At 37.5% G+C, this 26841-nt stretch overlaps 1 protein-coding gene across 1 annotated transcript in view; it reads right to left on the bottom strand.

The window, feature by feature from the left end:
- Window positions 1-25838, bottom strand: part of MKRN3 (makorin ring finger protein 3) — a 380445-nt gene extending 354607 nt beyond the window's left edge. The window contains exon 1 of the mRNA XM_082450787.1: window positions 6142-25838. The gene's annotated coding sequence lies outside the window, so the exon portion shown is untranslated. The remainder of the gene's footprint in view (window positions 1-6141) is intronic.
- Window positions 25839-26841: the final 1003 nt, after the last annotated feature.

Here is a 26841-nt window from a genome sequence, read left to right as displayed (position 1 = left end):
TAATATTCCATTGTATACATGTGCCATATCTTCTTTATCCATTCATCTGTTGATGGACACTTAGGTTGCTTCCACATCGTGGCTATTGTAAATAGAGGTGCAATGAACATTTTGGTACATAACTCTTTTCGAATTATGGTTTTCTCAGGGTATATGCCCAGTAGTGGGATTGCTGGGTCATATGGTGGTTCTGTTTTTAGGTTTTTAAGGAACCGCCATACTGTTCTCCATAGCAGCTGTATCAATTTACATTTCCACCAACAGTGCAATAGGGTCCCATTTGCTCCACACCCTCTCCAGCATTTATTGTTTGTAGATTTTTTGATGATGACCATTCTGACTGGTGTGAGGTGATACCTCATTGTAGTTTTGATTTGCATTTCTCTAACAATTACTGATGTTAAGCAGCCTTTCAAGTGTTTGTTGGCGATCTGTATATCTTCTTTGGAGAAATGTCTATTTAGGTCTTCTGCCCATTTTCGGATTGGGTTGTTTGTTTTTTTGATATTGAGCTGCATGAGCTGCTTGTAAATTTTGGAGATTAATCCTTTGTCAGTTGCTTCATTTGCAACTATTTTCTCCCATTCTGAGGGTTGTCTTTTTGTCTTGTTTATGTTTTCCTTTGCTGTGCAAAAGCTTTTAAGTTTCATTAGGTCCCATTTGTTTATCTTTGGAACGTTGTGCTTTTCTAAGTATTTATCCATTTCTTCCAGGTTTTGCATTTTATTGGCATATAGTTGCTTGCAGTAATCTCTCATGATCCTTTGTATTTCTGTAGTGTCAGTTGTTACTTCTCCTTTTTCATTTCTAATTCTATTGACTTGAGTCCTCTCCCTTTTTTTTCACAGACACACACTGTATTTTATTATTACAAGAGATAAATAAACTGACACCAAGCATTGTAAATGGATGACCACAACGAAAGCAACAATGATTGCAATTACCAAACACGAAACACACTCATACTATGTCATAATATTGACATTCAGTCCAGTAATCCTCCACTGTAATACCTCCTCTACTTTGCAGTGAAAATTGATTTGTATATTTTTTAACCTCTGAGTCCTTGTGGGATTTTTTTTTTATTCAAACAGAAAGTCACAAAAATTATAATCATCCTCATCAGTTTACTCAGTCCCATGTAATGAATATTTTTTTATCTTGATCTTTTGTTAGCACTTTTATGAATTCATCAGTTTTCCATTAGAGTTCTGAAAATGCTTATTCATTCATTTCAGCAGTATAGTCAGTTACCAGAAACCTTCTTTCCCATGAATTCCTTGAAGATGAAACCCTTTTATAGGAACACTTTTGCAAAAGCATCAGAGCACACCCAGAACTGTCTGTAAATGACAGAAGACTTAAAAATGACCATGGTTAAAGATTTGACGAAAGTTCCTAATAATGCAATTGACAAGGAAATTTAGTTATTTCTGACATATACATTTTAAAGTAATAACTAGAATTATGACTTATAACATTATACCAGAATATATAAGATTTTTAGAAATTTCATGTAATGTCTGAAACATTTATATTAACATATTTCCATACAAATAACCCAAAGAAAGTTGAGTATTAGCTGTTTTTTGTTTGTTTGTTTGTTTGTTTATACTGCAGGTTCTTATTAGTCATCAATTTTATACACATCAGTGTGTACATGTCCATCCCAATCGCCCAATTCAGCACACCACCATCCCCACCCCACCGTGGTTTTCCCCCCTTGGTGTCCATACGTTTGTTCTCTACATCTGTGTCTCAACTTCTGCCTTGCAAACCGGTTCATCTGTACCATTTTTCTAGGTTCCACATACACGCGTTAATATACGATATTTGTTTTTCTCCTTCTGACTTACTTCACTCTGTATGACAGTCTCTAGATCCATCCACGTCTCAACAAATGACTCAATTTCGTTCCTTTTTATGGCTGAGTAATATTCCATTGTATATATGTACCACAACTTCTTTATCCATTTGTCTATTGATAGGCATTTAGGTTGCTTCCCTGACCTGGCTATTGTAAATAGTGCTGCAATGAACATTGGGGTGCATGTGTCTTTTTGAATTATGGTTTTCTCCGGGTCTATGCCCAGTAGTGGGATTGCTGGATCATATGGTAATTCTATTTTTAGTTTTTTTAAGGAACCTCCATACTGTTCTCCATAGTGGCTGTATCAATATACATTCCCACCAACATTGCAAGCGGGTTCCCTTTTCTCCACATCCTCTCCAGCATTTGTTGTTTGTAGATATTCTGATGATGCCCATTCTAACTGGCATGAGGTGATAACTCGTTGTAGTTTTGATTTGCATTTCTCTAACAATAAGTGATGTTGAGCAACTTTTCATGTGCTTCTTGACCATTTTTTGTCTTCTTTAGAGACATGTCTATTTAGGTCTTCTGCCCATTTTTGGATTGGGTTGTTTGTTTTTTTTAATATTGAGCTGCATGAGCTGTTTATATATTTTGGAGATTAATCCTTTGTCCGTTGATTTGTTTGCAAATATTTTCTCCCATTCTGAGGGTTCTCTTCTCATCTTCTTTATGGTTTCCTTTGCTGTGCAAAAGCTTTGAAGTTTCATTAGGTCCCATTTGTTTATTTTTGTTTTATTTCCATTACTCTAGGAGGTGGATCAAAAAAGATCTTGCTGTGATTTACGTCAAAGAGTCTTCTTCCTATGTTTTCCTCTAAGAGTTTTATAGTGTTCGGTCTTACATTTAGGTCTCGATTCCATTTTGAGTTTATTTTTGGGTATGGTGTTAGGGAGTGTTCTAATTTCATTCTTTTACGTGTAGCTGTCCAGTTTTCCCAGCACCACTTATTGAAGAGGGTGTCTTTCTCCATTGTATATCTTTGCCTCCTTTGTCATAGTTTAGTTGACCATAGGTGCGTGGGTTTATCTCTGGGCTTTCTATCTTGTTCCATTGATCTATGTTTCTGTTTTTGTGCCAGTACCATATTATTTTGATTACTGTAGCTTTGTAGTATAGTCTGAAGTCAGGGAGTCTGATTGCTCCAGCTCCGTTTTTTTCCCTCAAGACTGCTTTGGCTATTCAGGGTCTTTTGTGTCTCCATACAAATTTTAAGATGATTTGTTCTAGTTCCATAAAAAATGCCATTGGTAATTTGACGGGGATTGCATTGAATCTGTAGATTGCTTTGGGTTGTACAGCCATTTTCACAATATTGATTCTTCCAATTCAAGAACATGGTATATCTCTCTGTCTGTTGTCATCATCTTTAATTTCTTTCATCAGTGTCTTATAGTTTTCTGCATACAGGTCTTTTGTCTCCCTAGGTAGGTTTATTCCTAGGTATTTTTTTCTTTTTGTTGCAGTGGTAAGAGGGAGTGTTTCCATAATTTCTCTTTCAGATTTTTCATCATTAGTGTATAGGAATGCAAGAGATTTCTGTGCATCAATTTTGTATCCTGCAACTTTACCAAGTTCATTGATTAGCTCTAGTAGTTTTTTGGAGGCATTTGTAGTTTTCTCTATGTATAGTACCATGTCATCTGCAAACAGTGACAGTTTTACTTCTTCTTTTCCAATTTGTATTCCTTTTATTTCTTTTTCTTCTCTGATTGCCATGGCTAGAACTTCCAAAACTATGTTGAATAATAGTGATGAGAATGGGCATCCTTGTCTCATTCCTGATCTTAGAGGAAATGCTTTCAGTTTTTCACCATTGAGAATGATGTTTGCTGCGGATTTGTCATATATGGCCTTTATTATGTTGAGGTAGGTTCCCCCTATGCCCACTTTCTGGAGAGTTTTTATCAGAAATGGGTGTTGAATTTTGTCAAAAGCTTTTTCTGCTTCTATTGAGATGATCATATGGTTGTTATTCTGCAATTTGTTAATTAGGTGTATCACATTGATTGATTTGCGTATATTGAAGAATCCTTGCATCCCTGGGATAAATCCCACTTGATCATGGTGTATGATCCTTTTAATGTGTTGTTGGATTCTGTTTGCTACTATTTTGTTGAGGATTTTTGCATCTATATTCATCAGTGATATTGGTCTGTAATTTTCTTCTTTTGTAGTATCTTTGTCTAGTTTTGGTGTCAGGGTGATGGTGAGCTGATAGAATGAGTTTGGGTGTGTTCCTTCCTCTGCAATTTTTTGGAAGAATTTGAGAAGGATGGGTGTTAGCTCTTCTCTAAATGTTTGGTAGAATTCACCTGTGAAGACATCTGGTCCCGGACTTTTGTTTGTTGGAAGATTTTTAATCCCAGTTTCAATTTCATTACTTGTGATTGGTCTGTTCATATTTTCTGTTTCTTCCTGGTTCAGTCTTCGAAGGTTATACCTTTCTAAGAATTTGTCCATTTCTTCCAGGTTGTCCATTTTATTGGCATAGAGTTGCTTGTAGTAGTCTCTTAGGATGCTTTGTATTTCTGTGGTGTCTGTTGTAACTTTTCCTTTTTCATTTCTAATTTATTGATTTGAGTCCTGTCCCTCTTTTTCTTGATGAGTCTGGCTAACGGTTTATCAATTTTGTTTATCTTCTCAAATAACCAGCTATTAGTTATATTGGTCCTTGCTATTGTTTTCTTTGTTTCTATTTCATTTATTTCTGCTCTGATCTTTATGATTTCTTTAGTTCTACTAACTTTGGGTTTTGTTTGTTCTTCTTTCTCTAATTCCTTTAGGTGCAAGGTTAGATTGTTCACTTGAGATTTTTCTTGTTTCTTGAGGCAGGCTTGTATATTTATAAACTGCCCTCTTAGAACTGCTTTTGCTGCATCCCTTTGGTTTTGGATCATCGTGTTTTCATTGTTATTTGTCTCTAGGTATTTTTTGGTTTCCTCTTTGATTTCTTCAGTGATCTCTTGGATATTTAGTTACGTAGTGTTTAGTCTCCACGTGTTTGTGTTTTTTACATTTTTTTCTCTGTAATTGATGACTAATCTCATAACGTTGTGGTCAGAAGAGATGCTTGATATGATTTCAATTTTCTTAAATTTACTGAGGCTTGATTTGTGATCCAAGATGTGATCTATCCTGGAGAATGTTCCATGCGCACTTGAGAAGAAAGTGTAATCTGCTGTTTTTGGATGGAATATCCTATAAATATCAGTTAAATCTATCTGGTCTGTTGTGTCACTTAAAGCTTCTGTTTCCTTATTTATTTTCATTTTGGATGATCAGTCCATTGGTGTAAGTGAGGTGTTAAAGTCCCCCACTATTATTGTTTTACTGTTGATTTCCTCTTTTATAGCTGTTAGCAGTTGCCTTATGTATTGTGGTGCTCCTATGGTGGGTGCATATATATTTATAATTGTTATATCTTCTTCTTGGATTGATCCCTTGATGATTATGTAGTGTGTTCCTTGTCTTTTGTAACATTCTTTATTTTGAAGTCTATTTTATCTGATATGAGTATAGCTGCTCCAGCTTTCTTTTGATTTCCATTTGCATGGAATATCTTTTTCCATCCCCTCACTTTCAGTCTGTATGTGTCCCTAGGTCTGAAGTGGGTCTCTTGAAGACAGCATACATAAGGGTCTTGTTTTTGTATCCATTCAGCCAGTCTGTGTCTTTTGGTTGGAGCATTTAATCCTTTCACGTTTAAGGTAATTATTGATATGTATGTTCCTGTGATAATTTTCTTAATTGTTTTTGTAGGTCCTTTTCTTCTCTTGTGTTTCCCACTTAGAGAAGTTCCTTTAGCATTTGTTGTAGAGCTGGTTTGGTGGTGCTGAATTCTCTTAGCTTTTGCTTGTCTGTAAAGCTTTTGATTTCTCCATCGGATCTGAATGAGATCCTTGCCAGTTAGAGTAATCTTGGTTGTCGTTTCTTCCCTTTCCTCACTTTAAGTATATCCTGCCACTCCCTTCTGGCTTGTAGAGTTTCTGCTGAGAAATCAGCTGTTAACCTTATGGGAGTTCCCTTGTATGTTATTTGTCGTTTTTCCCTTGCTGCTTTCAATAATTTTTCTTTGTCTTTAATTTTTGCCAATTTGATTACTATTTGTCTTGGTGTGTTTCTCCTTGGGTTTATCCTGTATGGGACTCACTGCACTTCCTGGACTTGGGTGGCTATTTCCTTTCCCATATTAGGGAAGTTTTCAACTAAAATCTCTTCAAATATTTCCTCTGGTCCTTTCTCTCTCTCTCTTCTCCTTCTGGCACCCCTATAATGCGAATGTTGTTGCGTTTAATGTTGTCCCAGAGGTCTCTTAGGCTGTCTTCATTTCTTTTCATTCTTTTTTGTTTATTCTGTTCCATGGCAGTGAATTCCACCATTCTGTCTTCCAGGTCACTTATCCGTTCTTCTGCCTCAGTTATTCTTCTATTGGTTCCTTCTAGTGTAGTTTTCATTTCAGTTATTGTATTGTTCATCTCTGTTTGTTCTTTAATTCTTCTAAGTCTTTGTTGAACATTTCTTGTATCTTCTCGATCTTTTCCTCCATTCTTTTTCCGAGGTCCTGGGTCATCTTCACTATCATTATTCAGAATTCTTTTCCTAGAAGGAAGGTTGCCTATCTCCACTTCATTTAGTTGTTTTTCTGGGGTTTTATCTTGTTCCTTCATCTGGTACATAGCCTTCTGCCTTTTCATCTTGTCTATCTTTCTGTGAATGTGGTTTTTGTTCCACAGGCTGCAGGATTGTAGTTCTTCTTGCTTGTGCTGTCTGCCCTCTCTGCTTTGTCTTTTAATTATGTGTTTTATCCCCCTTGCCTTTGACATTTCCTAAATTTGGGTTGAAAGCCAGCTCTTTGTATTAAGCACTAGGAGCTGAGGTAAATAGGCCTAAACGTGAGAATTTATGTTAATATGTCTAGGTGTCAGGCTGTGTTTAATGACTGTTGTAACTATAAGCATCAGAGGTTTCCTATTCTTTTAGTTAAGACTGTTTTTCTCGTCTCTCAGCTTTTGTGGCTTTTCCATAAGCTGTGTCTTTCAGCTTTTCAGCTGTAATCAATTTTTTTGGTTTTTTTAATTTTTTATTTTTAAAATTTTTTATTGGAGTATAGTTGATTTACAATGTTGTGTTAGTTTTTGCTGTACAGCAAAGTGAATCAGTTATATATATACATATATCCACTCTTTCCCATATGGGTCATTACAGAGTATTGAGTAGAGTTCCATGTGCTACACAGTAGATCTTTATTGGTTATCTATTTCATATATAGTAGTGTGTATATGTCAATCCCAATATCCTATAATTACTTTTTAAATGTGAGTCTTGTTGGTTCAATGACAGGATGTATAATCTTCTGATTGTGTCAGTCTTTCCATGGAGTAGTATCTCAAGGCTGTGTCTGTCCCAAGTGTTTCCTTCCCTCTCCCAGTGATATGCTTTCTCCCTGCCCCCTACTCTCTTCCCTGGCTCCAGAGTTCCCAATATATTTCCATGAAGCCATCTCCCCTGCTATGAATTTTTCCTCCTTAGGTGAAACAGGAAGGCTTACAGGGGCTGAAGGGAGGAGGGATTCCTTTCCCCAAGCTTGGATTAGGTTTCAGAATAGTGCTTTGCTAAAGCCCTTCCCCCTAGAAAGCAGGGCTTCTGGAGAAGGCTCTGGATGTGTTTCTCAATGGCTACTCTTCTCCTCTCTCTGCCAGGGCTTTAAGGGGACCCTTTTGTACTTTTCACCAGTAGAACATGGTGAGGTTCCTGGAGGGAATCCCCATAAGACACCCAGTAACCAACAATTTGTTACAATTGCTGCTGTTGTGTTCTTACCACTATATGTCTCCAGAGGCCTCTGCTCCAGGAATCATATCTTAGTGGTGGTGTCTGGTTATGCTTTTCTTTCCAGAATTCGGGGATGGCAATTTGTCCTGTGCAGTGCAATTATAATGCCAACTACACAGAGTTAGGTCAAACTTCATTGGTGAAAGGCAAAATTCTCATCACTTCAGACCCAGCCATAAGCTCAGGGTCCCTAGGCCACCCACAATTCTCGCCAACTGGCTGCCCTACCCCCCTGAAGTTTGATAATTCACTAGAATGACTCACAGAACTCAGGAAAGTGTTGTACTTATGATTACAGTTTTAAAATACAGCCTATGAATTAGAACCAGACAAAAGAAGACATCCACAAATCTTACAAAAGGGTAAGGCCCGGGAGGGACCCAAATGCAAAACTTCCAGTTCCTTAGGACATGTTATCTTTCTGGCATATCGATGGGTATTGCCATCTGGGATAGCTCACCTGAGCTTCAGTACCCTGAGTTTTTATTGGCGTTTCACTGCATGACGGATTGAATCTTTGATCACGTTATTGAGCTCTGCTTCCAGCTTCTTTATCTGGCCCTCCCAGTGGCACACACATCAAAGTTCCAGCCTTCTAATCACATGGTTGGTCTTTCTGGCATGACCACTGCTACATGTGAGCTCATAGCATTGTGTGGTGGCCTTGTTAGGAGCACTGGTCACTTTGCAATGTCACTTTTTGTCTCTTTTTCCATCTTTCTCACAATTCTGTGGCTTATTCATCTTTGCATCTCTAGTGCCTGACCCCACAGGTGTTAGCTAGCCATTTCCTAGAATAAAATATTATTAAATTCGGAGTTTCTTATTCAAAACTACCTCTTAGTGGAAGTTGTACCAGTCTGGCTCTGCTTTGATTGCCAGTAAAAGAAATGACTGTAGATGAAATTTCCAAGGGGAAAGGTTTGTCATGCACTGATCTTGTACAGCATTGTCATCTGCTATTTTGAATCCTAGTCATTGCATATGGAAATCGTAATGACCCATAGGATATATCTCTTTGAGGGTAAGTCATCATTCTTTGAGGAAGGCCTTGTCAGCTATGGAATAACCATGAGGAATAATATATTTACTGTCCTTCCTGAACCCAAATGAGGGAGTCATATCAACCCTGTGGCCTATTACTATGGAAATCTTTGTAGAGATAGGAAGGACAATATGAAATGAACAAAAAACAAGATAAATATCCAAATTAGTGGTTGTGACATCAAGTGGGAACATGACCTTTTTTGAAATAGCAAATATAAATAAAGCTTATCTAAAGCAGTCAACCTTTCTAAATTGGGAATCACAGAGGGGATTATTTATTAACAAACATAAATATGTCTTTTGCCTTTGAAGTGTTTGGTAGCCAATTTTGCTCATATGGAATTCTATGTATCTTATCAATTGCTGCACCATTCTTGGAATTAAATGCTTGGGTGTATTGGGACTATCTTAGAACTGCATAGTTTAGCATAGCATATAATAGAATAGAAAGACCCTTTTACATAAGAAAGTCAAAATATGTTTATCTTTATGTAAATACACATATATCAATTAATATGTCTAAATAATGATATGAATAAAGAAGAACAAGCTAATTTATTTTTCCCATCTTGTGGAAGAGCAAAATCAACTTCGGCAACACTTGACAATTAGTGAATGAAGTATGTAAGTTTTACTGAGTAATTATATTTATCTTAATTATCTTAATATTGTGGAGCTCATTTGACATCTTTTTGTCTGCCATTTACTAGTTTGGTGACCTGGAGCAAGTTATCTAATTTTTCTGTGCTTTGGTTTGCTTCTTTGTAATCTGGAAATACATCACCTATTCAAAAGTTTACTGCAAGGATTAAAAATGAAAAGCACTTAGCATGGTTCTTGGCACTTACTACTCATGTAATAAGTGGTAGCTTTAAAAAGTGCTTTTAAAAAGGGTGTTTTGTTTCTGGGTGTCAGAAAAGTCACCTTACTCTATAAATTGGAGCTTCCAAAGCATAGCTGAAAAAGAGTTATATATTAGATATCAAAATGTTTTAACATATGAATTTTTAGCTGTTGTTAACTGAATTCTCCTGAAGACCCTGTTTTTAGTGTGTGTGGTGTGTGCACATGTGTTTTATTGCCAAAGAAAGAAGTCTGATGAGGTGTAAAGCAAGAAGGCCTCCAAGATTCTAGATGTTAGATGTATCAATCATCTAGTATCTACATACATAATGTTTTGGCTTTTTTTTTTTTTTTTTTTTTGCCAAAGGACCCAAAGGGGTATGCTGGCTTACATCCTACTTGGAAAAGTTGAGAATAAAGCTGACAAATGGATCCAGAGACAGAAAAAAAAAAAGACAACATAGGCTCATTAGCTACTTCTCCCCCCCCCCACCTTTTTTAAAATTCTGGAATATTAAAGGAAGAAAACATTCTTTTACTTATTTTTTTATTTTTTATTTTTGGGGGGCCATGCTGTGAAGCATGCAGGATCTTAGCTCCCCAGCCAGGGATCAAACCCGTGTCCCCTGCATTGAGAGCACAGAATCTTAACCACTGGACCACCAGGGAAGTCCTTCCCGTCTCTCTTATTTCTGCTTCTCTCTGTATGTTAGGCCGATTTTTTTCCCCTGGAGCTTGTGAAGGAATTGAAGACACCAGAGGGATCAGTCTTATTGTAGATAAGCTAGTTGTGGAGTCTGATATCTCTTCTTAAAGATTCTGAAGTAGACTTTCAATCTGTCAGCTGATGACCTCATTTAGGACCATCGTGTACAACAGGACAAGGTGTGTAGTGCAGGACACCAGGAAGTGCTCATCACACAGGCCTCCTCTGTAGTTGTGCAGTGCACAACCAGAACACACACACACACACACACACACACCTCCTACTTCAGTGAGACACAGCAGTAACCTTTCTTGTCTTCCCTCCAGTACCTACCACCCTCCCTATACTCACTCCTATCGAAGGCCTTGCCCTCCACATGTGTTCTGGATCTCATCTGCTGGTGCATTTCAAGGCCTCCCCTCTCATTTATCCACTTATCTTTTGCATTTTTTATTAAGAAACAAGCAGTAAACCTCAAAATGACAAGACCACTACCATACATCTCTCTCCAGCTACTACCCCATTTTCTTGCTTCCCATGTGTTCATTCACTTGTTGCCCATGAAGAGTGGTTGTCATTTTCTTGCCTTCCATTCACTCTCTGATCACGGCAATCTGACTCCCACATCACCACACCTCTGCATCTTCTCCAGTCTAGGGCATCGATGACCTCCATCCACGTGGTCAGATGTAAAGGACCGTCTGCCCTTACTCTACTCCATAACACAGTGGTATGTGATACAGTCGGCTGCTCTAAGTGTTGAAACACGTCTCTTCCTTGTTTTCCATCACCTAGCCCTCTTCTGTTTTTCTCCCACCTCACAGGCCCTTCTTTCTTGGTTTTCTTGGCTGATACCTCCTCCATCTCTGCGTGACCATAAATGTGGGGATTTGCCAGGACTTAATCCTGTGCCCTCTTATATTTCTTTCTTCTTAGATCAACATGGAGTTTTTAACATTGTTTAAGGTTGACATCCCTCACTTTATATTTCTGAACATACCTTTCTCCTAAACTCCAGTCAAGCATAGCTAATGCCACATTAATTGTTTACAGAGTTTTCAAACTTGATGGATACAAAAATTGATCTCTTGGTTTCTCCCCTTTAATGGGTCTTCCCCATCTCGGTAAATGGTATGACCATCCACCTATTGTTCAAGTCAGAAATATGGACAACATCTTTGATTCCTCTTCAATTTTACCCATCAGTAAAGACTACCAATGTGATCTCTATCAATTTTGTCACCACCTCAACCCAGGCCAGCAGCATCTCTGCCAAGATTACAGCAGTCTTCCAACTGTCCTCTTTCCATAGATGCCACAAAATCCATTCTTTCATATTATAACCATGGTAATCTTCCTAATTATAAATCTGTTGTTACTTATGTTATGCTTCAAATCCTCCAATAGTTTTTTGTTACATTTTTTAAAAATCCCTAGTTTATTATTGTTTTAGAGAAGGTCTTGAATGCTCTTCCCCATACTCATACCTTTGACTTCCTTTTGTGCAACTCACTCTTGTAATTATTGTGCTTGCCATGAAGTCTTGTGACTTTTCTTTTAAAAGAGGCTTGTAAACAGTTAGAATAATTTATTTTTTGAGGGAGTGGAAGAATGTATTTACAAATTAATGCATTTTATGTAATACGTGATTTTTATACATACTTATCTGTGGAAAATTAATAAAATCATTATTACATTTAGAAATTTAGTCATTTCATCAGGTAGGGAAAAATTCCTTTCCCTTAATTATTTTCAAAGTTATATTATGAATATTTGTACATTTTCAACTCCATATGAATTGAGAATCCCTTATCAATTTGACCGTGCTTGCAACTGAAGTTGCAAGTAACCTTGTGGATAGCTTACTTTTAACAGATGAATCTTTCCAGCTAGGAATTGGGCTTTTGTCTCAAATACCAGGTTTTTAATCATTTTTGCAGATTCCCTTCTTGTTTTTTCCTTGGAAGAATTTTAGAATTGATTTTTTGTTATGAAATCATGCGTAGGTAACCCTCAAAGTGAATCTTTTTAAAAAAAATTCTTCTAGTTTGGTGGGACCTCTCCTGAAGACTGTTGTCTTCCTTTACCACTGAGACAGATTTGTCCCTCGTTTTAGGCAATTTGTTCTTCTGCATTTTCTTTGTTCTCTTTTTTGGGAACTCCTTTTAGTCAAGCTTTAGATTTCCTCTTTAGATCTTTAGTCCTTAAGTCCTGTTCATGTGTTTTCAATGTCTGAAGTACATTTTAAGGTTCTCTATCTGGATGTGGAGGACAAATTGCTTTATGATCACATGGTCATAGGACAGAATCAGCGTCACCCCGAACAGTCAAGCTGTGTCTTCTGTGATGGGAACACCAATTTTTCACCTGGAAAAATCTTGTATACCAAGGGGCAAGAGGAGCAGTCTGTGCGACATACTTTCTGCTCCTTCAGTTCTACACTTCACCCTTCTCCATTTGGATCTGTCTTTCAGGAGGCTGACCACATGGTAGACTCCCTGACCTTCTGGCCTCCTGGGGAGCCCACGTAGGAGAGGAGCCTGGGGCTGCAATATTGATTCCTTTTACTCTCTCCCCACGTGAACAGCCCAGGCCAAATGCGTCCTTGAGCAAAGGACCAAGTTCCACTCAGTCATCCTTCACTATCAGACCTGTGACCTTGGCTTCCTACAGAATCTCCCTCTCTTGCCCTTTCAGGCCCAGAGGTAGCAACCTACGCTCAACATCACCTCCCATGATATCACACTATCTGTCCCTTGTGGTCCTCTCAGCCCAACCCACACTTGGGTAAATGTCCCTTTACTAAGTATTCTCAAATTATTCTAATGTGCATGTTTAATCTGTTTCCTGCTGGTACTCTGACAGGTACAAGCAGAAATTTTAAAGAAATAAAAAACAAACAAGCACACAACAGAGAGTTTCAATAAGGTCAAAAGTGGGTTTCTTTCCAATTTAAAAAAAATTTTTATTGAAATATAGTTGCTTTGCAATGTTGTATTAGCTTCAAAATTTTAATGCAACATCCCAATGCTGACAAAAGAATAAATAAAACATTTAATAATCCAATGACTATTAAGAAAATACATGAAGTAATTAAAATTATTACTTTAGCAAAATCTGAAGCCCCAGATGACTTCACTAGCAAATTCCACCAAATATGTAAGGAAGAAGAATGCCAATCTTATTAATAATAAGATTGATAAATCCCCTGTAAGCATAATTGAGAGAAAAGGGGCAAGGACACAAATAACCAATACAGATATAAAAAATGAGGATTTCAGTAGTTTTTAAAAACATTAAAAAATTGAAAGATTATATACACTTTATACCTTACATTTGAAAATATAGATGAAAAAGATAAATTCCTAGAAAAATGAATCCTACCAAAATTCACACAGAAAGAATATCTATGTAAGTCAATAAATAATAATCAGATTGTGTATAAATACTCACATCATTGAGAGAGATTAGAGAAGATGTAAATAAATGGAGGCATACACTCTGTTTTATATTGTAAAAATATCCATTTTCCCCAGACTAACCTACAGATTTAGTGCAATCTCAATAGTTTTTTGGTAGAACTTGAGAATATGGCCCTAAATTCACCTGGAAATGAAAAGGAGCAAGACTAGACAAGACAGTTTTGGAAAAAGATCAACAAGGTGGAAAGATTTGTTCAATGGTATATTGACACTTTTTAAAGCTATAGCAGTTGACAAGGATTGACACACTGATGAACAGGATGGAGTGGGGGGCCCAGAACAGACCTGCCCATAGATGGACAAAGGTCTGTGAGAGGCTGTGTTAGGGCAGTGGGGAATGCCACTTTTTCAATAAATGGTGCTTTCCAGTTGGACATATACATGGGAAAAGAGTACTTAACCCGTGCCTTACTCCATACACAAAATCTGTTGTAGGTTGATTTTGACATAAATGTAAAACAAAACTATAAATTTTCCAGAAGAGAATTAAGAAGAATATGTTCATGATATCCAGGGTCTTCTCAAAGATGACCCTAAGCACATTAATTACAAGAAGACGAAGTCTTTTTTTTTATACTTTGTCATTATAGGAAGTGCCATACATATCCCAAAGAAGAACAAAATAACAAAATTAGTTTTCAAATACCCAAGACCCAGCTTCAACAGAGATCAATTCATGGATAGTTGTGTTTACTATGAACCCCTTTCTCTTCTTTCCAGCTTCCTTGGATTATTGTGAAGCTTGTCCTAGATACTACATAATTTCACTTGTAGATATTTTATTATGAATCTCTAGAAGACATATAGGGATAGAGGTATACATATAGCTGATTCACTTTGTTATATAGCAGAAACTAATACAACATTGTAAAGCAATTATACTCCAATAAAGACGTTAAAAAAAGGATTCTTTTCTTAAAAAGCATATGTCTAAAATAGTCAATAACTCCCAAATATCATCAGATATGTAGTCTGTGTTTACATTCTCATAACTCTCATAATACTCTTTATTACATAGTTTGTTTGAATCCGGATCCAAATATGGTCTTTGCATTGTCATTGGTTTTAATTTGTGGGTTCCTCCTCTCCCTCCCTCTCCCTCTCCCTCTCTCTCTCTCTCTCTCTCTCTCTCTCTCTCTGATAGCACTCGTCATCTTCTTATGCTTTATTTTAGGTTTATTGGCTCTGTTCTGACTACCCACCACCCCCACAGTCAGCTAGAATGCCAATTGCACAAGGGCAGGACCCTATGATGGAGACTGAGTTGAACCATGCCTGGCCAAGTGGCTGGTTCTCCATAATCATTTACTCAGTGAGGGAGTGTAGATGATAATTACCTTAAATGTGAATGGATTAAATGCTCCAACCAAAAGACACAGGCTCACTGAATGGATACAAAAACAAGACCCATATATATGCTGTCTACAAGAGACCCACTTCAGACCTAGGGACACATACAGACTGAAAGTGAGGGGATGAAAAAAGATATTCCATGCAAATGGAAATCAAAAGAAAGCTGGAGTAGCAATATTCATATCAGATAAAATAGACTTTAAAATAAAGAAGCAATTTGCATTCTGAAAAAAAAGAAGATAGAAGAAAAGGAAGAGGAGGAGTTATCATTTACTTAAACTGCCAACAGTGTAAGTAAATAATGACTATAATTTATTCACATATAATCTTTTGAAAAACAAATTGAGGGTGATTTATGAGCAAGACCTCTTCCAGTGGGTTGTCAATGGTGTGTGTGTGTGTGTGTGTGTGTTAAGAATTAATGCCCTTATTTCCACCTCCTTTCAGCCTGTAGCACCAGGAAGTCATTGTCTGGGGGAGGCGAGGGTCTAGCCATGAAATTCACTGACACTTTTCTCAGTTCACAATGAAGGTAATTATGAGTGAAACGATAGTGTGTGATGCTCAAAATCAAAAGGATCAAGTTGACAAGAGAAACAAATATTTTAATAAATATAAATTAGGTCAAGTGTTTATTTTCATTGAGAGGAAGTCCGAACATTACTTAGGCCTGGGGGACAACATTGGGGCATGGCCAGCCTTGGAGTGGGGTCTGGTCTTCCCTCTCCTGCTGGACCTGCTCTCTCTACTGGAGCTCAGCACCCTGTATGCACATGGCCCCTCATCTCAGAAGTGATGGCTGCAGGGTATTCACCTGGTCCTCCTGCTCCAAGATGAGTCAGGCTCCTGCAGGCAATTGGATGGGAATGAGAAAAGCAGAGAGGAGAGTGAGAGAAACCAGCAATGCATCCTGGTCACCTTTCACTCACTTGAGTAGCTGGTCTGCAGGGCAGGGGAATATATGCTACCCTGAGGGAGAAGATGAGCAGAGAGGCAGGGCCAGAGACTGTGTCTCTTGTTTCCCTGTAGTTTTCCCCACCCAGAGCCCAGTCCCTCCTGTCCTTGGGAAAAAAGAAGGAAGACGGAGGAAACTGTATTAGTCAGGATTCTACAGAGAAAAAGAAGCAATAGGATGTGTCTATACATATACAGTTTACCCTTAAACAACATGGGTCCACTTATACGTGGATTTGTTGCAATAAGTAATACAGAAGTACTACACAATTCATGACTGGTCAGACTCACAGATGTGGAGCTACAGATACAGATGGCTGACTATAAAATTATAAGCAAAATTTGACTGTGCAGGAGTCATCGCCCCTAACCCCCTTGTTGTTCAAGGGTCAACTGGTGGCTTACACAGTTGTATAGGCTGACAGGTCCAAAGTCTGCAGGGTAGGCCAACAGGATGGAGACCAAGGGAATACAGAGATGGCTTATTTCTCGTATCATCTGGTCCCCAAATGCAAAATGCTAGTGTGATGAATGGGACTTTTCTTATTGTGAAAGAGTGGAAATCAGTGTTCTCTGGCTTCACATGGTAGTTCTAGAATCAGACTGCAGTTCTAGGTTATCTTAGCATTGTGACTGGACAGAGGGCAGGGGCAGGAGGTTGGGTAGGAGAAATGCCAGTGAGAAGACTGACTTTTCAGGATGTATATATTTGAGCAACAGATGGTGAAAGGAGGTGCTGGTGCAGGGGAACTGAAGTGGCAAGGGCTCAGCTGGGCATCGCCCCCATGTGGTTGCAGGTCACAGCACTGCTGTGAAAGGTGCATTTCATGAAAATATACCTGTATCTCATCACAAGATTCTATCTTTGGAGGACATTTCTCAAAGCCAATAAATAAATATGTTAGTTAACTTGCAAAGGATAATCATCTGTGAAAAATGATATCCTAAATTAGAAAATAAATAATTAACTAAGAAATCTCTCATCAGGATTCATATATGTTGATTTAAAGGAAAGAAGATTTTGATTCTCACCAAATTTAAGTGGCAACTTAGCTCAATAAAATTGAGAGGTTGCTTTTAAATGTAAACATTACTTTATAGTACATGTTTATCTCAACAAGGATTTGAAATTCGGAAAAAAAAAATCGTCAGAAAAACAATGGGATTTTGATAGGGATTACATTAGAATCTATCGATGGCTTTGGGTAGTATGGACATTTTAATAATATTAACTCTTCCAATCCATGAACAAAAAAATGATTTTCCATTTACTTGTGTCTTCCTTAATTTTTTAAAATTTTATTTTATTGCAGTATAGTTGATTTACAATGTTGTGTTAGCTTCAGGGGTACAGTACAGGTATGTATGTATATATATATATATAATATACATATTCTTTTTTTAACTTTTTATTTTATATTATAGTTGATTAACAATGCTGCATTAGTTTCAGGTGTACAGCAAAGTGATTCAGTTATATATATATACATATACCTATTCTTTTTCAAATTCTTTTCCCATTTTGGTTGTTACATAATATTGAGCAGATTCCCTGTGCTATACAATAGGTCCTTGTTGGTTATCCATTTTAAATATAGCAGTGTGTACATGTCAAACCCAAACTCTTTAACTATCCCTCCCTCCAACCCTTCACCTCTGGTAACCATAAGTTCGTTCTCTAAGTCTGTGAGTCTATTTCTGTTTTGTAAATAAGTTCATTTGTATCATTTTTCTTTTTTAGATTTTGCATATAAGCGATATCATACAATATTTCTCTTTCTCTGTCTGACTTATGGAAAACAGTATGGATGTTCCTTAAGAAACTAAAAAAATGTGTAGATATGTATATATATATTCTTTTTCAGATTCTTTTCCTTTACAGGCATTATAAAATATTGAATATATTTTACAATGCTATGTAGTGTGCTATACAGTAGGTCCTTGTTGGTTATCTATTTTATATATAGTAGTGTGCATATGTTATTCCCAACCTCCTAATTTATCCACCCCCCACTTTGGTAACCATAAGTTTGCTTTCTATGTCTGTGGGTCTTTTCTTGTTTTGTAAATAAGTTCATTTGTATTTTTTTTTTAGGTTCCATGTATCACAAATCAATCAACCCAATCAAAAAAGATCTAAATAGATAGGTCTCCTAGGAGGACATACAGATGGCCAAGGGGCACATGAAAGGATGCTCAATATCACTAATTATTAGAGAAATGCAAATCAAAGCTACAATGAGGTTTCACCTCACATCGGTCAGAATGGCCATCATCAAAAAAAATCTACACACAATAAATGCTGGAGAGGGTGTGAAGAAAAGGGAACCCTCCTTCTTTAATTTCTTTAATCAATGTCTTATAGCTTTTGGTATATAGATCTTTCACTTCCTTAGTTAAATTTATTTCTAAATATGTTATTGCTTGTTATGCTATTGTAAATGGGATTGTTCTCACTATAACCACCATAAAAAACAAACAAACAAAATAAAAGGTAATTGTGTGAGGTGAATGATGTGCTAACTAACCTTATTGGCATAATAATTTTGGAATATATATGTGTATCAAGTCATCACATTGTATACCTTAAACTTACACAATGTTATATGTCATTTATATCTCAATAAACCAGGAAAAAAAGAGAAAAATCACAAGAAAGGGGAGAATAAGCATAGGAAAATTAAGCTAAAGCCAGATAGTGTTAAAATAGCACCAACAAATATCATATTCAGGCCTCAGACACTCTGCTAGAACAGAGAACACAAGTCCTATCCAGAGCTTCCTAGTAGTGTGTGTAAGAGGAAGACATTGTCGAAAGATATATCGAGGAACATATCTGTAAAAAGGTGCACAGATGCCTAACTCTGAGTGTAAGCAAATTATGTCTCAGGCTTGGCTGAGTTACATTACATTCGTTCAGTCATTTAATCCAGCAAGAAAAGCAAAGTCATCACAAGAGACCACAGATAAAAAACAAGTGTTGGAGAGGATGAGGAGAAAGGGGAACACTTGTGCATTGTTGGTGGGAATGCAAAAGGATGCAGCCTCTGTGGAAAACGGTATGGAGGTTCCTCAAAAAAATTAAACATAGAGCTACCATGTGATACAGGAATTCCACTTCTGGTTCTTTATTCAAAAGAATTGAAATTAGGATCTTAAAGAGATATTACCACTTCTAGGTTCATTGCAGCATTATTCACAATAGCCAAGATATGGAAACAACCTAAACATTCATCAACAGATGAGTGGATAAGGAAAATGCAGTGCATACATACAGTGGAGTATTAGTCAGCCTTTAAAAAGAAGGAAATTCTGCCATATCCGACAATTTGGATGAACCTGGAGGATATTATGCTAAGTGAAATAAGCCAGTAGCAGAAGGAAAATACTGCAGGACTTCAACAATATGAGGAATCTAAAATAGTTACACTCATAGAAGAGTAGAATGGTGGTTGGCAGGGGTTGGGGAGAGGGGGAAATGGGGACTTGCTAATAACTGGGCATAAAGTTTCAATTTTGCAAAATGAATAAGTTCTGGAGATCTGCTACATGACATCGAGTTTATAGTTAACAAGACTATATCTCATAATTAAAAATTTGAGGGTAGATCTCTCATTAACTGCTCTTACCACACTAATTTAAAAAAAAAAAAAAGAGAGACCACAGGTGAATGATGATGACATGGCACACCTACATCCAGAGAGCTCAGCAGCCCAGAGGGAGTGAGAAATCACCAGGGTGGAGGTTCCTGGGACCACCGGCCTGCGGGGTTGTGGGGAGATACCATGCCACTGGGGGCTGAGCAACTGGGTTTATACTCAGGGGCTGTACCAAAGACCATATCCTACTTTCTTTAGTGCCTATTTCTTGCTTTGTCTTTGGGCCTTCGCATTGACTAGACCAAGGCCCTTATATATTGGTCTACAAACATTCAGAAAAGCAGCCTTAATTCCTTGTAAGCTGTTTCTACTTTATTCTCAGCAGAATTAATGCCCCTCATTGAATCCTCATCTCCTCAAAGCTTAGCAAAATTGGAATTGATTGTGGGGAGGCCAGAAATACTTCAGTCTACATTTCAAATCCTTATATAACCTGAGTAAAGGAATTGCATGCTTTTCTCATTGAAAGTTCAAATAGCTTAGTAATGGTTTAGAATAGTCTCTTACTGGCTTCTTGATTTAGCACCTTAAATGCTCTTTGAGATCATTGCTCTTTTTTAGACTCGGGAAGTCATTGTAATACATGTTCTCTTTCCTGGGGTTGAGCTATTACAATAGCTTCCTAATGACTCATCTCCATCTCCTTTTCATACATTCTGTATGATGTACTTTGTCTGATTATTTCTTCTGATGTTTGGATCAATTCCATTCATCTCACAACGCTGCTCCAAACACTGTAATGTCTTACTGTCCCTTGGTATATTTTTAAATCCCCGTCCTTATTCTAATCCACTCTTTCCCAACACAGTGTCACTATGCACATTGCTGTCAAAAGTCTGTCCCATCTGCTGTGACTTCCCATGTTCTTTTGTCCTAAAACTCCATGATAATAGGTAAAAGAATGGTCTTGGAAGAGTTTATTAACCACACGATGTCCCAAATTTCTCCTGGGAGTCAAATATACCCCTCTGTCAGTTTAACTGAAAGAAACAGCAATTACAATGAATTTAATGATCCTCTAATTACAATATCTTCTCCAGTCTCATAATTCCACAGCCCTTTCTGATTCCACGACAACCTACATTACAAAGGAGTGAATTTACTTAGAGGTCAAGAGGGAAAATTCAGGTATTTTTCTCATCTTTTCTTGCCCCCTACTTATAGGCCATAGTAAGACCACTCTTCGCTTTATAGCATGCATCAAATTCCTAAGTTTTGTAGATTTTGTATAAAAAGCCACTGAAAACATGCATTCTTCAATTACCCCTGATGTTTCCTCTAAATTATAAAGAATAAAACTAGCCATAGAGGCAAATTCCTTTAGACCTTCTCCTAGAGACAAATATTACCCATTATAAAAAGCTCCAATCACAAGTATTTTGGTTTTTTGAGTAAACCAAAATATTTGGACCTGCATGTTTTAAGCTGTATACCTGACATATATACTCCCATGTTGTTGAGCACCTCCCTTTACACTGCCTCCCACCATGTCCATTATGCTTCAAGGCCCATCACAAATGTCACCTCTGTCTGAGCTGCCTTCCTGAACAAACACACAACCCAAGACAGGGAAACCAGCTGAGGCTGGCTTGGGAAGTGTGGACTGCAAGTCCCACAGTGACTGAGCACAACACCTTATGTGGGGAATGGAATATGACCAGACCCCAAAGGACTGGGGAACCAGAACTTCATGCCCATGTGAGGATTTTGGCCAGACAGGTGAAAGGGAACCCTGAAGCCAACTGGCTATAATGAGAGTCAGCGGGAAAGAAGACATGGCCCCAGGAGAATCCTTCCCTGATCCTCTTGACCGGCTCTGGTTTCGCATCTCATGTCACTTCTTTGGTATCTCTCGGTGACATTTGACATCTTCGGCTTTGTGTTAGATATGTTTGTCTAGTGTCTCCTCATCCCTGATTTGTGGCCACTTACCCAAGCCACAAAGGGAGAGACCTCTCCGCCTGTGCCTCTATAAACATCAGGAGTGCTGCCTTGTACTCGACAGGTGCTCAAGGATTTTTTTTTTTGGACTTGAGTTCAGGTGATGAGGATCTAGTGATAGCTATCACTAAGAAGAACAATTTCCAATAACTGTTTAGAAAAATCTTGATGAATTTACTCAATTAGATGTTTGAAAAGAATGATGGGGGAGGATCCATGCTAAGCTCCAAATTTCAAGGTGGAGACCTAGGAGAATGGTGATGGCTGCCACAATGTTGATATTTCCTAACACCGCATTTGCAAGCTCGACATTCAATGTTTCTTCATTTAGAGTCCGCAGCAATCACTGGGCAGTGCCGGGTTTTGGCATGAATGCAGAATACTATTGTAAAGATATTTTGCTTCATATAAAGAGAAGCACAGCTGTTGTTAAGCATCAAAACTAAGTACAAATAAACAAGGACCTGCTGTATAGCACAGGGAACTATACTCAATATTTTGTAATAACCTATATGAGAAAAGAATCTGAAAAAGAATATATATATATTCATATATATATATTAATCACTTTGCTGTACACCTGAAACTAACACAACATTGTAAATCAACTATACTTCATTAAAAAATAAAAAAATTAAAAATGCAGAAGGCAGCTAAAATTTTTTTTTAAATAAAAAGAGGGGTAAAGAATTAGGGCCACTGATGCAATTAATCTGTTGTAAAGGTACATCTAGATTCCTATTACACTCAACTAATCTCTTTTTCAGCAAGAAGCTTACATCAATGCCACAGTGACTCACAATTGCCCCAGAAGTGATTAGTGTCTTGAGAAACCACCAGAGAGGATGCTTACCACAATCCACTCTCAGGTGCCTGGGATTTGTGTCCCACCTTCATGAACAATAATACTGTCCTCTTCCCAAAGCCCCCCAGAGTCTCACCCTATTACAGCATAGGCTCAAAGCCCAGATCTCATTTTCTAAATCTATCCCAGGTGTGGATGAAGGTCCCTGGGTGTAATTTCTCAAATACAGTTTTTCTTGATCTGCAGATCAAGAAAGTAAAGAAACAAGGTACCCCACCCACATACACTCAACATACAGTTATGGGACAGGATAAAAATAACTGCACCAGCCTACAGACACCCCTGCTCAAAAAGGGAGACATTGGAGGGCACAAAGAACCACTGTTCTGTAGCAATTCTGAATACCTGTTCTATAGATGAGAAATATGAGACCAAGGTCAAGCAACTTGCCTAAGAGTAGATGTTTAGTATATGGTAAAATTGTGATTCTCATCAACAACTTATTGCATCAAAGTAATAATAAAAATCCAAAATTTGTATCAGAATAATAGGATTTAACCAAAAATGTTAATTTAAAAATTTAAAATTTGTTTTAGGAGAATAATATTAAAATGTATGGAGAGAATGTTAAGAGGAAATAATTTTAGGGACAGTTTTGTTGTGGACATGTAGAGTTAGAAGTGAGGGCAGGATGAATGACAAAATGTCAGAAGTCAGACTCAAACTTGGATGAAAATTTGTGGCTAGAGAACAAGATTAAAATGTGTCATCCTGTGACTCCTACTGGAAACCAGTAGGAGGAGAGGGGAACACATAATGTCCCATGTCAGGAGGATGCTTCAGAGAAGGAAGGATTGGAGGAATCCTCTTTTATCCAGTGGGAGGCGAAAGAGCAGTCTGAAAATGTAAAAAAGTTAAACTTTTCTCAGAAGTAGAGGATGTACCCGGATAACAGAGTGAGGAGACGGTCTCCAGAGGGGATCAGGTTAAATAGGGATCACTGTGTAGCTTGGTTTTTATGGAAGAAATAATAGTGACCATTGCATTAGAGATATCTGTGAAATCCAGATTCCAAGGACTAAGGGGGAAAATGGAAACAGGTACTTAAATGACATGTGAAGGGAGCTACACCAGACAAAGAGAGCGGGGCCATGTATCTGAAGGCTTAGAGGGACCAGCCTTGGCATCAGGAGCAGGAGGGGACAGGCCAAAGAACAGGTTCTTACACTATGTTATCACCCAAGGGAGACATGGAGGAGGAAAGAAAAGAAGAGGGACGGAGTGCAGATGTGTCAAGGTGACAGCATAGACCCCCAATGGCATTGGCCCCTCCAATTTCATGGTAATTTATGGTTTATGTTTTCATTTTGCATTTATAGAATCCCTCTCCTAAAATTTGGTAGATTCTGCCAGAGAAAAAGCCTTGATCCAGCCAGTTTTCTAGAATCCTATAATAAAAAGCAAGTCAATCTGATAAATTCAAGGTAATTTCATAATTTATAAATAACAACATTATTTCTAAAATTACCGACATTGCCAAGATCAGATTTTTAAATGCTTATTTAGGCTGTTTGTGTTCAATACAAATGACTTTGTGCTCATTAGTGATGCTCACTCTCCAAACAAAGATTGAGGGAGATTCAAATAACTGGTGAGTGACATGAAACAAAGACTTTCCAGGATATCAGCCATGGGGTAATCCATCTATGGTCCACATTGGGACTCACAGGTAGACTGAACTTAGGAGCATTGAAAAGAACATCAAACCAAAGCATCTGCTTCCATCCTATGGACACATTGTCCCCCAAATTCTCCATTTCCAATTATTTATTTTTGATAGAAGGCTATATGTCCAGATATCACCTGAACATTCTTCAGGGAAGTGGTATCATATCAAGGCATTATCAGCCATTAACAATTTAGAACAAAGCACTATGTCACCTGGTAAAGAACTGAGAAAATGCAACACAGGACAGGTCAGGAATATCTTGTTGGCAGGAAGAAAAGAGGGAATTATTGATGGTAGAGTTGGGCCAAGGAAAAAGACAAGTTTGAGGGATGGCCCTGGTTTCAGATAATCCATGTCTTCCTCCTCCAAGGCTCATTCTTTCCCATCCATTATAATGCCAATATTCCTATAAAGTTGGAGTTTCCCTTCAATGACCTCAAAGGATTATTCCAGCTTGAAGAGATGTACTTATTCACCTGCTAATCTTCTTTGACGAACAGATGGAGAGGACTATGCATCATTCCTTAAAAGAAAGTGGAAGTTTGATTTTTAAAATATGAGCCTCTTATCTTAAAGTGAGCACATCTCCATCTAGGCTAAGCATTTACATTTACTCCAATATGATTCCTCAGTGCAAAATAATCTTTGAGTGCAAAATGAAATCCCTTAGTGCGAAGACATTCTTTAGCTAATGGAGAAAGGCATTCATTGTGCAGTGCAGTAATTCCAGAGAAATGATTTCTGAGCCTTTGTAAAATTAAAGAAAAATGTTCTAGGGTTTATTTGAGAAATGTCACTCGGAGATTCTGTGCTGCCAAGACTCTGACAGAAGCAGGTCTGAGTTGTGATGCTCTCCTGTTTGCAAGGGTTGAAATTCCTCCACTGATAACAGTAAAGCCTGTCAGTGGTAACACCCTGATGCTGGCTGTGGTGCTCCTACTCTTTTATATGGTGGAAAAACTGTATCTATCATAGTCAATTTTATTCCAATAAATGCAGTAATGTCATTTTCTCTTTACTCTTTGGAAGACATTACAGAATCAGAAAAATCACTTTTTAAAATTCATCAAAAATATATGTTGACAATCTCTAGGTCTATCCATGTCACTGCAAATGGCATTATTTCATTCTTTTGTATGGCTGAGTAATATTCCATTGTATATATGTACCACATCTTATATTGGCATACTGAGTGAAGTAAGTCAGACAGAGGAAGACAAATATCATATGATATCACTTATATGTAGAATCTCAAAAAAATGGTACAAATGAACCTCTTTACAAAACAAAAATAGACTCACAGATGTAGAAAACAAAGTTATGGTTACCAAGGGAGAGGGGGGGAGGGATAAATGGGGAGATTGGGATTGACATTCACACTACTATATATAAAATAGATAACTAATAAGAGCCTACTACATAACATAGGGAACTCTACTCTATACTCTGTAATGATCTATATGGGAATAGAATCTAAAAAAGAATGAATATATGTATATGTATAACTGAATCACTTTGCTGTACAGCAGAAACTAACACAACATTGTGAATCAACTATACTCCAATAAAAATGAATTTTAAACAAAATATATAAAATATATATGTATATATATATATATATATATATATATATATATATATATATATATATATATGCTGAGCCCTCAGGGGCTCCAGGCCTTGAGCCAGGTTCTAGAATTAAAGGGGGTAAAAAAAAATGTAAATGTACAGTCTACAAGGACTTCCTTAATCAAATGGACCCAAGGACCTGATTTCTTTAGTAGATAATGTGTTCAGTTAAACAGATATTTTTGTGATGTGCATATTAGCTGCTCAGGAACTATCAGCAATGGTGTCTCCTCTGCATTTGGAGAAGTTTCCATGGCTACAGAGCCTGAGGTTCCATGTTTCTCAGGTATGGACCCTCATTGCAAAAGTTCATAAAAAGCTAGACCTCTGAAAGGATGATTCTTGCAAACTAAACTCAGAAGACAACAATGTATAAACAAAAGCTCATATTATTTAGTATCTCACTAGTGTAAAATATTTAGAAATGCTGGTTACTGCAGCAAACATACTTCCACTCTGTTCCCGAGTGCAGCCATCAGGAGTTTGGTCATTTCCATAACAAGGCTAGGAATATCTCCCTCACTGATGAAGGAAGAGAAAGTGCATGAAACAGAGATAATAAAAAGACAGAGCTATTTAGACTCGAATATTTTATGGCAGAAAAAAATCTTGTAAAGAGTAAACGTGCATATAATATAAAGAAACAAAAGTATTAAGGTTAAAAAAGTGGGAAATATATAGCAGATATTTTCGAACCAAAAGAAAGCCCCTGCATTAATGTTAAAATCAAGCAAAATAAATCATAAGGTAAAAAACATTATTAGGAATAAATAAATCCACTACATGAGGGGCAAGTATACAACTCATCAGAAATAAGCAATATTGAGGAGACCTTCAAGATGGAGGAGGAGTAAGACGGGGAGATCACTTTCCTCCCCATAAATACATCAAAAATACATCTACATGTGGAACAACTCCTACAAAACACCTACTGAATGTTGGCAGAAGACCTCAGACTTCCCAAAAGCCAGAAACTCCCCATGTA

This window comes from Balaenoptera physalus (assembly GCF_965194825.1).
Source record: "Balaenoptera physalus genome assembly, chromosome: 2".
Taxonomy (NCBI): domain Eukaryota; kingdom Metazoa; phylum Chordata; class Mammalia; order Artiodactyla; family Balaenopteridae; genus Balaenoptera; species Balaenoptera physalus.
Note: the sequence above shows the minus strand (reverse complement) of the source record. Positions and strands in the feature narration are given on the sequence as shown.